We start from the raw sequence: 13,623 nt of genomic DNA on the forward strand, positions 1-13,623 counted from the left end.
AGAACGAGTTAAAATATATGATATATATTATGATTTATATATGTGTATAACTGTCTTTCAATATATTTGGTTTCCTTTGTATTTTATACCTTTTAAAACATTACTTAAAAACTCACATTTTTCTGGCCCGGGATGGTGTTGAATGCCTATGATCCTTGCTGCTAGGAAAGCCTAAGGCTTGTGGATTGCTTGGGTTCAGGAGTTCTGAACTACAATAGGGTTAAAGCTAATTGGGTGTTTGTTCCAAGTTTGGCATCAATATAATGAGTCCTTGGGAGTGGAGAGGGGGAGGAGAGGAGGGACCAGACAGCTTAAAGATGGGCAAACTGACAAAGCCAGCCTAAGCCAGAAAGAATATAGGTCAAATTTCTGTGCTGATCAGCAGTAGGATTGTGCCCATGAGTGGCTGTTGTACTTTAAGCCTGGGAGAGATGGGGAGGTCCAATCTCAACAATGACCACAATGACAACAACAAATCACATTATTCTGACAAGCTTCCCCATACTGCCCAAGGGGTCCATGACCCAAAAAAGGTTAACCTCACTTTGCTTTAGATAGACTAAGTCTGGCAGAGTGAATAAAGTGAATAAAAATACTGAGAGGAAAGAAGGCTTAGATTTAATTGTCACCTTTGCTACTTCCTAGCTACGTATCTGTGGGCAAGACACTTCACCTTTCTGAGTCTCAGCTACCCCATTTTTAAGTGAGGGCTCATAATAACTGCAGTGCCTATGTTGTAGGGATATTGTGAGGGTCACATGAGGAAATGCATATAAAATGACTTGTAAACCATCAAGTATTTTATAAATGTCAGCTATTTCAACCCCCATATATTTTTTCATTTGTTTAGATTTTAATTGTGTCTCTTTTACTTACTTACTGCAAAGCTGTTGACGAGTCACAGAACCACACAATTTCAATCTGGAAAGATATTTCCAAGGACATTTAGTCCAACCCTCTATAATATCCCTAGAAGAAATTATCCATTGTTTGACTGAAGTGTTCTAGTGAGAAGGACCTACTTCCTCCTGCAACCAACCCATCTCCTTTTCTCTTTTATTTATTTTCCTTTATTCTGAACTAAGCAAATAGTAAATAAAATGAATTTTCATGCACATTATAGAACAGAAGGAAAGTCATATATGAAACTGTGAACCTCTATTGTGTAGAGCTTGCTTTTCTTTTAATGTATATGAGAAATTGAATGTGTAGCTTTTAAAGCTTCCCTTCTTGACACGATTCATTCTGGCATTTTTTTGAGGGAAGAAACCTATCCCTGGCCCCCCTTTCCCTTCCAGCTCTCTGCATTTGCTTTTTTTTTTTTTTTTTAATTTTCCCCTTTCCCTCCCAGCTCTTTCCATTTTTTTTTTTTTTTTTTTTTTTTTTTTTTTACAAATGAGGAAATTGAAGCCCCCAAAGTGGGTTATCCAAGATCATTTAGCGTAGCTGGGATTTAGCTCAGGTCTTCTGCCTCAAAATCCTGTGCTCTTTCTGCTATACCAATACCAGGTCTTCCTGGTTATGCTAAAAGGCTGGGGAGACTCTTGTATCCCTGGTTCATGTGGCTATCCCAAGACAGCTTTAGTTCCCTAATGCCCCCCTAATCCCAGGTCAGTGGTGGCCTCTCAGAGCAAACTAGACAGCACCTGTCATGGCAAGTATGCCATCCTGGGAATTGCCAAAGCATCAAGGCATGTGGCTGAGTAAGAGAGGTGACAAAGTTCTTTTCAACTCTTGACATACTTAATGGAGCACTCATTTCTAGGAGGTGATACTGTTAAAGCGCCAGCCCTGCCCAAGATCTCCATGTCAGCACAAGTACAGATATACCTCACTTATTCAACAAATTAATTTCAGAATGCACTATATGGAGACTGAGCTTTTATACTGAATTTCATTTTCTCCTTGATTTGCATTAAGCTTTCAGAAGCAGGTTTCCACAGAAGCAAATTAGAGAAGGAGCTATGATTTTGAGGCAGACTCCTTCCATTGATGCAGACCAACAGTTCAATCTATGATATTAGATAAGTCCCAGGAAATTATCCGGGGTTAAGTTAGCCATGGAGCTTAAGTGATTTGCCTATCTCTGTGACCCCAGGACCCCTAGACTCCAGGGTCAGTGATATGTTCATTACACAACAAGTGCCAAACAACCAGGCCTTACAATGTTCCCCAATGAAAATGTGATTAGGAAATTTAGCAAAATAGATAAAAGTACAATATAGATCATAGTCAGTGTTCAAATGTGATTTTTTTTCTAAGTCAATATTTAGCCAATAGGGACCCTTCTGTATGGTTCAATGGCCCCTGTTTCTGTTTGAGTTTAACACTACTGCGGTATACCACACTGCTGCAGATTACTGGTATACATTATGTCATATGTTTACAGTTGAAGTTTTTGGGTCATTTTATTCTACTCACTTATTTTTCTTTATTATGGGAGCAGCAGATTAAGTGGCTGGAGGGAAGGTACTATTAAAACATTTTTAAAAATACACAATAATACTAAGTCAAATGTTTATTATAATTAAAAAATGCTATGGAATACTAAGATTTATACTGATAAATCAAGCAGTTGCATCAAAAAAATGCAATTAAGGTTTTGATCCAGGTTATAATTTATGAGATATACAGAGAAAGAAGCTTTTCTGTGACTCAGTTTCCCTATCTTTAAAATGGAATGATAGTGCTATCTTATAAATTTTTTGTGAGGCTCAAATGAGAGAAAAATGTGAAAGTGATTTGAAGTTGTAGAGTGAAGAGGAAGTCAGAATAGATCTGGGTTTGAGGCATGCCAGTGAGTATCTCAAGGAGCTATCCAAGGTACTGATTTATTTCTGCTCGAAACTTTCTCTGATCCAGTGGACAATAATAGCTAATGGCTCACATTTATATTGTGCTTACTATATGCCATGCACTGTAGCAGTTTTAACTGCTTTACAGTTATTATCTTATCTGATCCTCACAACAAACCTGGGGGGGGGGCTAGGTACTATTATTACTCATTTTACAGATGAGGAAACAGGCAAACCAGTTAAATAATTTGCCCAAGTTCACACAGCTAGTGTGTGAGGCCAGATTTGAACTCAAGTCTTCCTGATTCCAGGCCCAGCACTCTATCCACTGTGCCACCTACCTGCCCCAAGAGCCTTTGTCTTTGTGTGTATACAACTGCCTGTGTCTGCCTTGAAATTTACCTTACCCAGAATATGTTATTGTCTACCCTGGCTATAATCCAGACCACTAGGCTGGTGTTGCAGCCTGGTTCCTGGAGAAGGTAGCAGTTCCCTTAGCATTGTGAAGCATAAGTCAGGGAGGAGTAGAAGTATGGACATGGATATATGTATGTGTCTGCATGGAATGTATGTATGAGGATTGTGTATGTGCTCACTTATGCTACCCAGTTTTCCCCATGTCTTTGCAAACATTTCATGGATACTTTTTGTGAAATGCTGATTCTTTGATATCTTCTTATAAAGAAAATATAATACATAGAATGACTGATCCCCAGTGTTTTCATCATTAAATGAGGATACAGTACTAATATTTGCCTTACCTGCCTTGTAAAACTTGTAAGTGCTATATAAATGTGAACTATCATCACAGAGAAAGGAAGAGCTATAAATTTCAAAGATTTATCCCATTTATTAATATGTAATGATCCAGTTCTCCAATAAGAGATGAAGAAGCAGCATCCTTTAAACATTTAGATTTAGCCTGCAATTTGCTAATTAGAGAGTAGCACTGAACTACTATAAGTTCACACTAGCTGTTGACTGATAGGTCTATAAAAGGCTCCATACAGAGAAGTCATGACCTGTAATTGTAGGTTTAAAGGCATAAATATCAGGTCGTTGGAAAAAAAGAAAGAAAAAAGCTCAGCACTCCTCCCCCCTTTTCCCTCTCCCTTAAAATGGGTGGAAAATGTCCCTGTAATAGATACTTTGATGTTGGTCTATAACTCTCAGTAAGTAAAAATTGATAGCTGACTACAACAAAACACTTGCCCTCTATGGTACCAAAATACTTTTAGCATGTAAGAGTGTGGAAAGAAAATGTTTTAAAAATTGACAACACATTAGAAATACCAGTACACAGTAAGAATGATAAGGGGAAATCTCACTAAATTGGCCAAGACCAGACTTCATCCTTGACACACAAAGAAAATTCCCACTGAGACCATTATGCTAATTCAAAAAGTGTATTTGGATCTCAGAGGGGTGTGTGTGTGTGTGTGTGTGTGTGTGTGTGTGTGTGTGTGTGTGAATTTGGTCTTTTTCATGTGATCATTTATTCATTCCAACAGGTACTTATTACATGCTTGCCATGTAGAAAGTACTAAGCTAGGTACTAGGGATACAAAGAAAATGAAATAGTCTCTGCCCTCCATGAACCTAAAGTCTACCAGTGGTATCCAATATTTTCACAGATAAATACATACAAAATAATTTGGGGAATAAGAGCATTGATGACTGGGGGAATCAGCAAAGGTCTTATGTAGGAGATGGCACCACTTTGAATGATGAGCTTTGAAGACAGGTAGGGATTAAAAGTGGAGATAAGGAGAGAGCATTTTAAGTAAAAGAGACAGCTTGTAGGAAGACATGGTGAGAAGAGATGAAATTCTATGTAAGGACAACAGCAAGTAGCCAATTTTGCTGTCATGTAGAGTGTGTGAGGGAAAGTAATGTTAAATCATCCTGGAAAGGTAGGTTAGCACCACATTATGTAGAGCTTTAAATGTTAAACCTAGAAAATAGGGAGTCATTGAAGCTTCTTGAGCAAGACAGTAACATAGTCCAAATCATTCCTTAGAAATATCAGTTTTATAGCTGAGTGAAGGATAGACTAGAAAATAGAGAGAGTGAAAGTAGAGAGATTAATTAGGAAGATATTGTAGTAGGCTGGATGAGAGAGAATGAGGGACTGCAATAGAGAGACAGCCACATGAATGGAGAGAAGGGGCGTCAAGAGATATCATGGAGGTTGAATTGACACCACTTAGCAGTGGTATAGATTTGTGGGGATGGAATTTGATGAAGAGTGGAGTATGATTCTGAGGTTGCCAACCTGGATGACTGAAGACAGAAACAGGGAGGTTAGGAAGAGGGCTGTAATTTTTGGGATTGATAATGGGACAGCTAGGGGTGCCATGGATAGAGCAACATCCTTGAAGTCAGGAGGACCTGAGTTCAAATTCAACATCAGATACTTACAAACTATGTGACCCTGGAAAAGTCACTTAACCCTGATTGCCTCAAAAAAACAGGAAAGCTCTATTTTAAATAATATGCTTTTGTATGTATGTGCATGTTTGTATATAAACAGAGAATAGTTGAAGAACTGTTATAATTTAAGTGTTGAAATGAATTTAAATCAACTTTAGTTGTTATTTACTATTGTTTTAAATGAAATATTTAAATTTTAAATAAGAATGATATATCATATATAGTTCGTGGCCAAGATTAAATGACAATTCTGTCTACCTTATACCTTTCATCATAGCTTGGATGTTGGTCATTAGTAACAAGAGTTCCTGATAGCTCAGCTGTCAGAGGAAGGGTTCTCACCCATTTGCCCATTTATTCCTTTAGTCAGTCAGTCAGTCAACAAACATTATTAAAATATTGTGCTTGGTGGTGAAGGAGAAACAGAAATGAATAAGATAGAATTTCTGCCTTTGTGGAACATGCAATCTAGTTGGGGAGATAGTATATGTATACAAAAACTAATATGCAAAATAAAATATAGTAAGTGCATGATGAGGGTATTAACAAGATACTATGTAAGGTTATTTGGTACATAGGATGGAGAGATTGTTTTCCTTAGGGCAAGGCAGAGGCAGAGATAGCATTGGCATATGCAAGATAGCATATAAAAAAGGAGCAAAATTTCAATGGAGTGGGGTTGGGGATGGAAAGAGGAGAGGCAGATGTATTCCAGGCTTTGGGAATGTCATGAATAAGGGTGCAGGTTGGGAAGCATGAGACTTGTTCAGGGAGCAAAAAAACATGGCCTCTAAGGTTTGATTGAAACATAGATTACTATATTGTTAATGTATTGTTGATGGAATTGGAAGATATTTCTTGTCAATTCATAGATGTATGTGACTTGTTTTGAGTCAGAGTCACATGGAAGTCTGAGTCACATGAGCCTGTGGTGGGAGGAGCTTGCCAAACTGGTAGAGCAGAAAGTGTGGGTGAGGCAGAGCTGAGAGGGAGTGAGATAGAGCTGGGAGAAAGAGAGCAGGTAGAGCAGAGCAGATCATCTAGTGTGAGTGAGAGAGGGAGTGATTTTGCCTAAGGGAACTTGTTTTGTGGGGAGGCCTAGTGGAGGGAAGGCTTGGAATGTTGGTGCTTCCTGGATTGGTAATCTGTATAGACTTCTTTGTTACTATAATGAATTCGGTTTTCTGGTGTTTGAGTAAATGTCTTGGTTTCATCTTCAAGGAAGAGTCTGTTATGTCTTGTGATTCAAACCTGGAAATATGCCTGCATATTCATAGCAGCTACTGTGGGTATTACATTGGCAATATGATTACATGATGGGGAATAGTATAAGCTGAGTTTGAAAAGGCAGGTGGGAACCATTTTATGCAGTCTGAGAGCAGTGCTACAGGTAATGGGGAACCACGTCAGGCATTTGAGTCTTGGAGCTACATGTTCAATATTATGTATTAGGTATATTAACCTGAAATTCTATATGAATAGGTAGGAGAGAGTCAAAGCAAAGAGACCAGTGAGAAAGCTATTGTCTAGAAAAGAGGTGCTAAAGGCTTAAATTAGATTGCCGTCAGTACAAATGGAAAGAAGAGTTTAAACATTATAGATGTTGCAAAAAGGAATCAGTAGGACTTGACAAGTGATTGGATGTGTGTTGGAGGGGAAGAGTGAGGAGCCAAAGATAATTTGGAGGTGATAAGCATGAATGATTTAATGAAGGCAGGGATATTAAAAGGAACAGAAAAGCCTAGAAAAATGGATTTCGTAGGAAAGGTTTCATGTTTGGTTTTAGAGATGAAAAACTTGAAATGTTAAGTGAAACCTCTGATGATCATTCTCAGATGTGGCAGAGATGGCGAGTCAGGAGGGCAGAGGTGATACCAGTTAGAATTCTATCAACTCTTTCTTACTGAGAGGCAGAACATGGATAGACCATTGGACCTATTTAAATTCAAGAAGACCTGATTGCTAGTGCAGTTTCTCAGCCTCAGTTTCCTTATCTGTAAAATGGGGATAATAAGAACACCCAAGGCTGTTGTGAGGATCAGATGAGATAATACACATAAAGCACTTTGTAAACCTTAATATACCATATAATTGTTAAATGTTCAAATATTTCCAGCAAACATTTCTTATTTTTTCAGATGCTATAAAGGAACATATAAAAGAAGATACTTGCAAAGAGAAGGAATACATGACTGAAAACTTTATCTCCTTTTGCCTAAACATATTCCATGTAACTGTTGTTTAGCGTCCTAGACCAAAAAAACAATAGTTCTATTTATTTCTGCAAACCACTAGCTTTTTATTAGGTCGACAATAATTAAATGGCCAAAAGTATTCTTTAAAAATTATACAAGTAAAATTCCTTCCCAGTGGAATTTATTTTAGTCATTTATAAAAATGTTTGGTGAGAATAGATTATTTAAAAGATATTACTTCCTGGAAAATAATGATCATATATTTGATTTAGGATCATAAATTTGGAGCTGGAGGAGAACATGGAGGCCATCTCATCCAATCTCTTCATTTTTAAGATGAGGAAGCTGAATCCTAGAGAGAAGTCACTAATGTGGTAAGGGGAGATCTGAGCCTAGGGTCCAGCATTCCTTCCTCTGTATCACTCTGCTTGCCTTTTTCATGTAAACATTTGTAGAATAGAAAAGCCTCACTTAAAGATATATTTAACCTATACCTAGGTTTACATATATGTATCCAGGATGTGTTTATATATAAATATATTTACACACAGGTACACTGTATATTTACATATACTTATGTATATACATATGCATATATTTATATATGAATATATTTACACATATAATATATATACATATAAATATCAGCATGTAAGTGTATTCAACCTATACCTTACTTAAATTTATAATATTCAACAATTAATGTCTACTTTTCAGAGTAGATTGATGGAAAATCTTGGCAAAGGACATTATCATTTATTATTTTCTTTCCTTCTGTACTAGATATGTAATATTTACATATTCTGAAAGCCGAAAGACCTAAATGGGTACGGAAATACATACATAAACGCACAAGGGAAGCTTGATCCTATAGAGTACAATTACTTTTGACAAGTTAATTTGTAGTAGGTGCCCAATCAAGCTATTGGTTTCACAGCTTAGCTATTCATTGTCAGACAATGCGTCTGTGTTTTCCCCCGGACTTCCAGTGTAGAGGATAGTGCCAGACTGGCATCTTGTCCTGTGACTTGATAACAGATTCCATTGAGACAGTCACACTAGAGGGACTAACATCCAGTTCCTCTCAGCTGGAAGGAAACTGGTAATTAGTGCCGGACTGAAGAACTTAAGAGCTGCAAGCTTTGGGGCAGCTTGGTGCCAGGCTATGGGGAAAGCCTGTCTCTGGATTTGAATACTGAATACACCCGAGGCTGGGAATAATGAATTGAAGGGGGAAGGGAGAGAGAGTTTAGCCTAAAAGATAGGGATTCAAGAACTAGAGGTGAAAGGAGGAAACTGGAAAATGTGGAAAGGATGATAGGATGATCTCTTAGGTCCCTTCCACCAAGATTCTGTGATGCAATACAAATTTGGGTACTTCCCACAATAAGGGGTTAACAGTACTTGCTTCTGTGCCATTGAATTAGGGACAGGCTTTCTTCTATATTCTATTCAGTGTCTAGCACATTGCTAGTTCTCGATGAGTATCATTATCATTATTAATGATGGTAATAATTGACACTATGGTAAATAATTTAAAAAGAGTCAGTTTTCCTAAGAAAAAAAGAAATTCACAATAATAATGACTCTTTTACATAGTAACAAATAGCACATTTGTGTCTTAGTATTTTAAATTATGTCTATATTTGCTGAGGCTGGAGGGCAGAGGGTGCAATTTTAAAATCCAATAAATGAATTAGCATTAAGAATATGGTACATGTTAATCAAAACCAGCCATTTATACTAAGGGTCTTTAATCTCTCAGAAATTTTCTTGCTTCCTGTCCTAATATAATCTGTTTCTAGTTTTGCTTTGCTATATGACATATGATGATTGAGTAAGAGAGAAGGGTTGGTCATATTCATATCAGTTATCATTATTATTCTATTTGGTGGAAAAGGCAGCTTCATGTCTGATATGAATTCTGTGACTCCAAGAAGGTTGTATTGTCCCCACACATCCCCTTTATTTCCTTAAAATTCCTTTAACAAAATAACAAAAAGATTTTTTATAGAGGAGGGCCTTGGGACCTGAAATGGGAAAAGGAAAGGTGGATAACTCTGTGTGTGTGTGTGTGTGTGTGTGTGTGTGTGTGTGTGTGTGTGTGTGAAGTTATCTCATAAAGATGAGTCTTCCACAGTTTTGCCTAGGTCATGACCTAGGACTGAGGACTAGAACTAGGACCTAGGACTGAGGAAGGAAAATAAATGAAGAATTGAGGAAGACATTTTGGGGGGAAGGGAGGGTTAGGCAGTGAGAACAATTTCAGCAGCTTTCCAGGTGGGCTTATTTGCATATGTAGTCAGATCTATTTCTTTGAGGAATGGGAATAAGGATGACATAAAAATTGACATCCATAGATAATAGATAATTTTTAAACTTCCTTTTAGCCACCAGTTTCTGGCCCTTCGAACGTTTTACTTAACAAACTAAAGTATCTGATTTTAAATGTATTTTCTCTCCTGGTCTTTCTATAGAGTAAGAGGAAGCTACCCAACAGTGAAACTGCCTCCAACATAGTAGCAGAAAGAAAGCCTGGGGCCCCAGATAATCAGTTTGGGAATAACCAACATTTAATTCTTCTTTTTGTTTGTTTTTTTTTGCTTTTTTGGAGGGGGAAGGGTAGGACACTTGGGGTTAAGTGACTTGCCCAAGGTCACATGGCTAGTTTTGTGTGTGTATGTCAAGTGTCTGAGGCTGGATCCGAACCCAGGTCCTCCTGACTCCAGGGCTGGTGCTCTACTCACTGTGCCACCTAGCCACCCCCATTTAATTCTTTAAAATAACTCTTGCAGAAGCTACAATTCCATGTATTTGGGGGGGGTGCTATGAAAGGAAAACTAACAGAAAAATTTAATTTTTTCTTTTCTTTTCTAGATTATAAAATGATCTGTCATATATCAATGACTTGTATATCTTCAATTAAAATCCAATTAAGAAAAAATATTTTTCAATGTCTTTTTTTTTTATCTCTGGACTTATATTTTTATTTATGCAGGCAGTTATGCAGACATATTTGAATGACTCGTCCCTTCAAACAGGGTGCTTTCTCATCTCAGCACCCCCTAGCCACTGCCTCCACCACTCAAGCCAGCTGCCCTGAGCTCATGCTGAACAAATCAGCCAGCTGGGAGAAAGCTGGGGTAATGCAGAACCTGCTGTGTCTCATATGCAGTGTGATCAGACTGGTGCATGAGAGAGAGAAAAATAGGGCAACTTTCTCCAGCATTCTCTCATGGATGATGAGGAAATGATAGGCAGTCCAGGAGGGAAAGCCTCGGGTCAAGGTTAGGGCTATTTGAACAGAATTTGAGACAGAGAAGGCAGATATTTGTTGCCTTTGCCAGATCTGGCAGCTCTGTATATTTCCCTTTATCTACTTTTGCCCACAAAACCAGGAATTAAGTACAAGACAGTGATCTAATTCTCTGGAATTCCCCTTCTCGTTTACCTCCTTGGGCCCCATATTGCTAGAAAGTAATTATCTAGTTCCACTATGGCTTAGAATGGCTTATGTGACCTGTGAAGGTGGGAGCTGTGGTCACCAAGATTCTAAAGACCCAGACATCCTCCTGAGGATCTCAAAAGGCATTTGGTGCCACCTGGATCTGCCATGAGTTTCTACAATCTTCCCACCAAGTTGTGACCCAGTCTTTGTTTGAAGATCTTACAGGCCCAGAGGTCTATAAAACTGTGCATACCCTTTGACCCAACAATACTACTTGTCTATGTCTCAAAGAGATCAAAGAAAAAGGAAAAGGACCTATATTTACACAAATATTTATAGTAACTCTTTTTGTGGTGGCAAAGAATTGGAAATGGAAGGGAAGCCCATCAACTGTTCAGCAGTAGCTGAACAACTTGTGGTATATGATTGTGCTAGAATACTATTATGATGTAAGAAAATATAAAGGGGATGGTTTCAGGAAAACCTGGAAAGACTTATATGAATTGATACAAAGTGAAGTGAGCAGAACCAGAAGAATGTTGTACACAATAATAGCACTACTGTAATGATGATCAACTGTGAAAGATTCAGTTATTCTGGTCAATACAATGATCCAAGGTAATTCCAAAAGGCTCATTGAAGAAAAATCCTATCTGCCTGCAGAGAGAGAATGGAGAAACTCTGAGTGTAAACTGAAGCATACTTTTTCACTTTATTTTTCTTGCATTTTTTTGGAAACATGGTTAATATAGAAATGTTTTGTATGACTTCACATATATAATTGATATCATATTGCTTGCCTTTTCAAGGGGTGGGAGAAGAGCTGGAGGGAGAGAATTTGGAACTCAAAATTTTTAAAAATTAATGTTAAGAATAAAAAAACAAAATTAAAAAAATACTTATAGAGGAAACTCTACTTTGGAAAAACTCTAATAGTTTAAAAGTTCATCCTCATATTCTGCTACGATTTCCACCCTTTGCTCCTAGGTCAAATCACTGCTGAAGGAAAGTCACAGAGAATAGCTGGAGATTAGGTAGTCTTGGTATTTCATTTAACAAATCAGGAAACTAAAGCTCAAAGAGGGGAGATGACTCAAATCATTCACCCACTGATGCTCACTGATACTAAGTAACATAGATGAGATTTGAACCCAGGTCCTCTGACTTAAAAATTCAGTGATCTTTCTGTTATACCATAGATACTATGAGAAAGAAATCCCCTAGCAAAGGGACATGCAGCATATAAGTGATACAAAAACATATCCTAGCTTCCTGAGCATAGTTTCCTCGTTGTAGCAAGCGCTAATTAAATACTTGCTGTATGTTTTGTATTTGACACCCCAGAAGGATACTATATGAATCCCTGTTATAGCAAATTCCACAGGCAAATTCCAAATGATTACAAAAATCATTTGGCCTACTGCCCCTTTAAAAAAAAATTACTCAGCACCTCCCTGGAAATTTATTTTCTTTACCCTTTAATGTTTTTTGTTTTTGTTGTTGCTGAAATTTGCATCATTTCAAAAAAATATAAATTTTAAAAAATGATATCTTAAATTTAATAATTTATTGTAAATTTGTGGGGTTTTTTCTTGCATTGAAATTTTGATGATGCAATATTGCATCCTGTAACCATATAGTATCATATTGTAAACAAGTCATTACATGCACATATTCCTACCAATCAGTACTGGACTTCCCAACAATGCACAACACACTTGCCTGCCAACACTTGCTTTTTAAGACCTGTTGGCAGACTTGATCACTGATTGGTTATAAATTGCATTTTGTGTGTTTATTTGGAAAATAACATAATTATTATGACTTTAATTCTGTTACACAACATATGAAACATGAAAACCAATGGTTTTTCAAAAATTTCTTTTCTTCTTTTCTTATGTTTCCACCACCCCCTTATTTTTATCCAACACCCTCTAGTTGCACCTGAGACTACTACTGCCCCCTGGATTGTATTAGTTCCCCCCCACGGAGTGGAATTGCTGACTTTGGGAATTGCTGTGTAGGCACTCACTTAAGAATTGTAAACAATGATGAAGCCTACCAGAACATCTCCTAAATAGAAGATTCTCAGCTTCTATACTACTTAAAATATTTTGCTGCCACCACCCATGGAAGTAGAGGTTTCTGTTCCAAAAACTTTGACATTGCTACTGAGATCATTCCTTTTTACATCTTTCTGTAATAGCCTATCTGCATTCTCTGATCTATCCATCTAATATTTTCAGCGGAGCTCACTGAACTGCAATATGTAATTTTAACCACAACCCAGACCCTAGGCTAAAAATAACTAACACTTACATAGCATTTTACATACATTATCTCGTTTGATCCTTATGATAACCTTGTGAGGCAGGCTCTTGTCTGTGTGCTTCCACATGTTAAACACAATGAGACCGTTAAATGTGATGGGAGGCTTTCTCATTTTTTTTAATATCATAGGAATACCTGAGGATTACAAGGGCTTTTCCATGTTATCCTTTGCTCTTGAATTTTTTTGTTAATCATACATTTCTTTGGTAGTATCCTGCACTCACATTCTTGTTAGTGCTGTGCTGTACAGGCTGCTTATACTCTCAACACCTCATAATTCTATCACCTCCAACAGGCTCCTCTCCATATACATATATGTGTATATACATACGTATGTAGAGAGAGAGAGAGAGAGAGAGAGGAGGGGGGGGACGGAGAAAGAGAGAGAGAGAGAGAGAGAGAGAGAGAGAGAGAGAGAGAG

At 37.5% G+C, this 13,623-nt stretch overlaps 1 long non-coding RNA gene across 1 annotated transcript in view; it reads left to right on the forward strand.

Moving 5' to 3' along the window:
• Nucleotides 1-13,623, forward strand: part of LOC138175155 (uncharacterized) — a 117,653-nt gene that overhangs the window by 30,636 nt on the left and 73,394 nt on the right. Inside the window, exon 2 of the long non-coding RNA XR_011171903.1 lies at nt 7,696-7,797. This is a non-coding gene — a long non-coding RNA (uncharacterized lncRNA). The remainder of the gene's footprint in view (nt 1-7,695; nt 7,798-13,623) is intronic.

This window comes from Petaurus breviceps, unplaced genomic scaffold, assembly GCF_028583685.1.
Source record: "Petaurus breviceps papuanus isolate PSGF00001 unplaced genomic scaffold, PetGlider_PUasm1.0 76, whole genome shotgun sequence".
Lineage (NCBI taxonomy): Eukaryota > Metazoa > Chordata > Mammalia > Diprotodontia > Petauridae > Petaurus > Petaurus breviceps.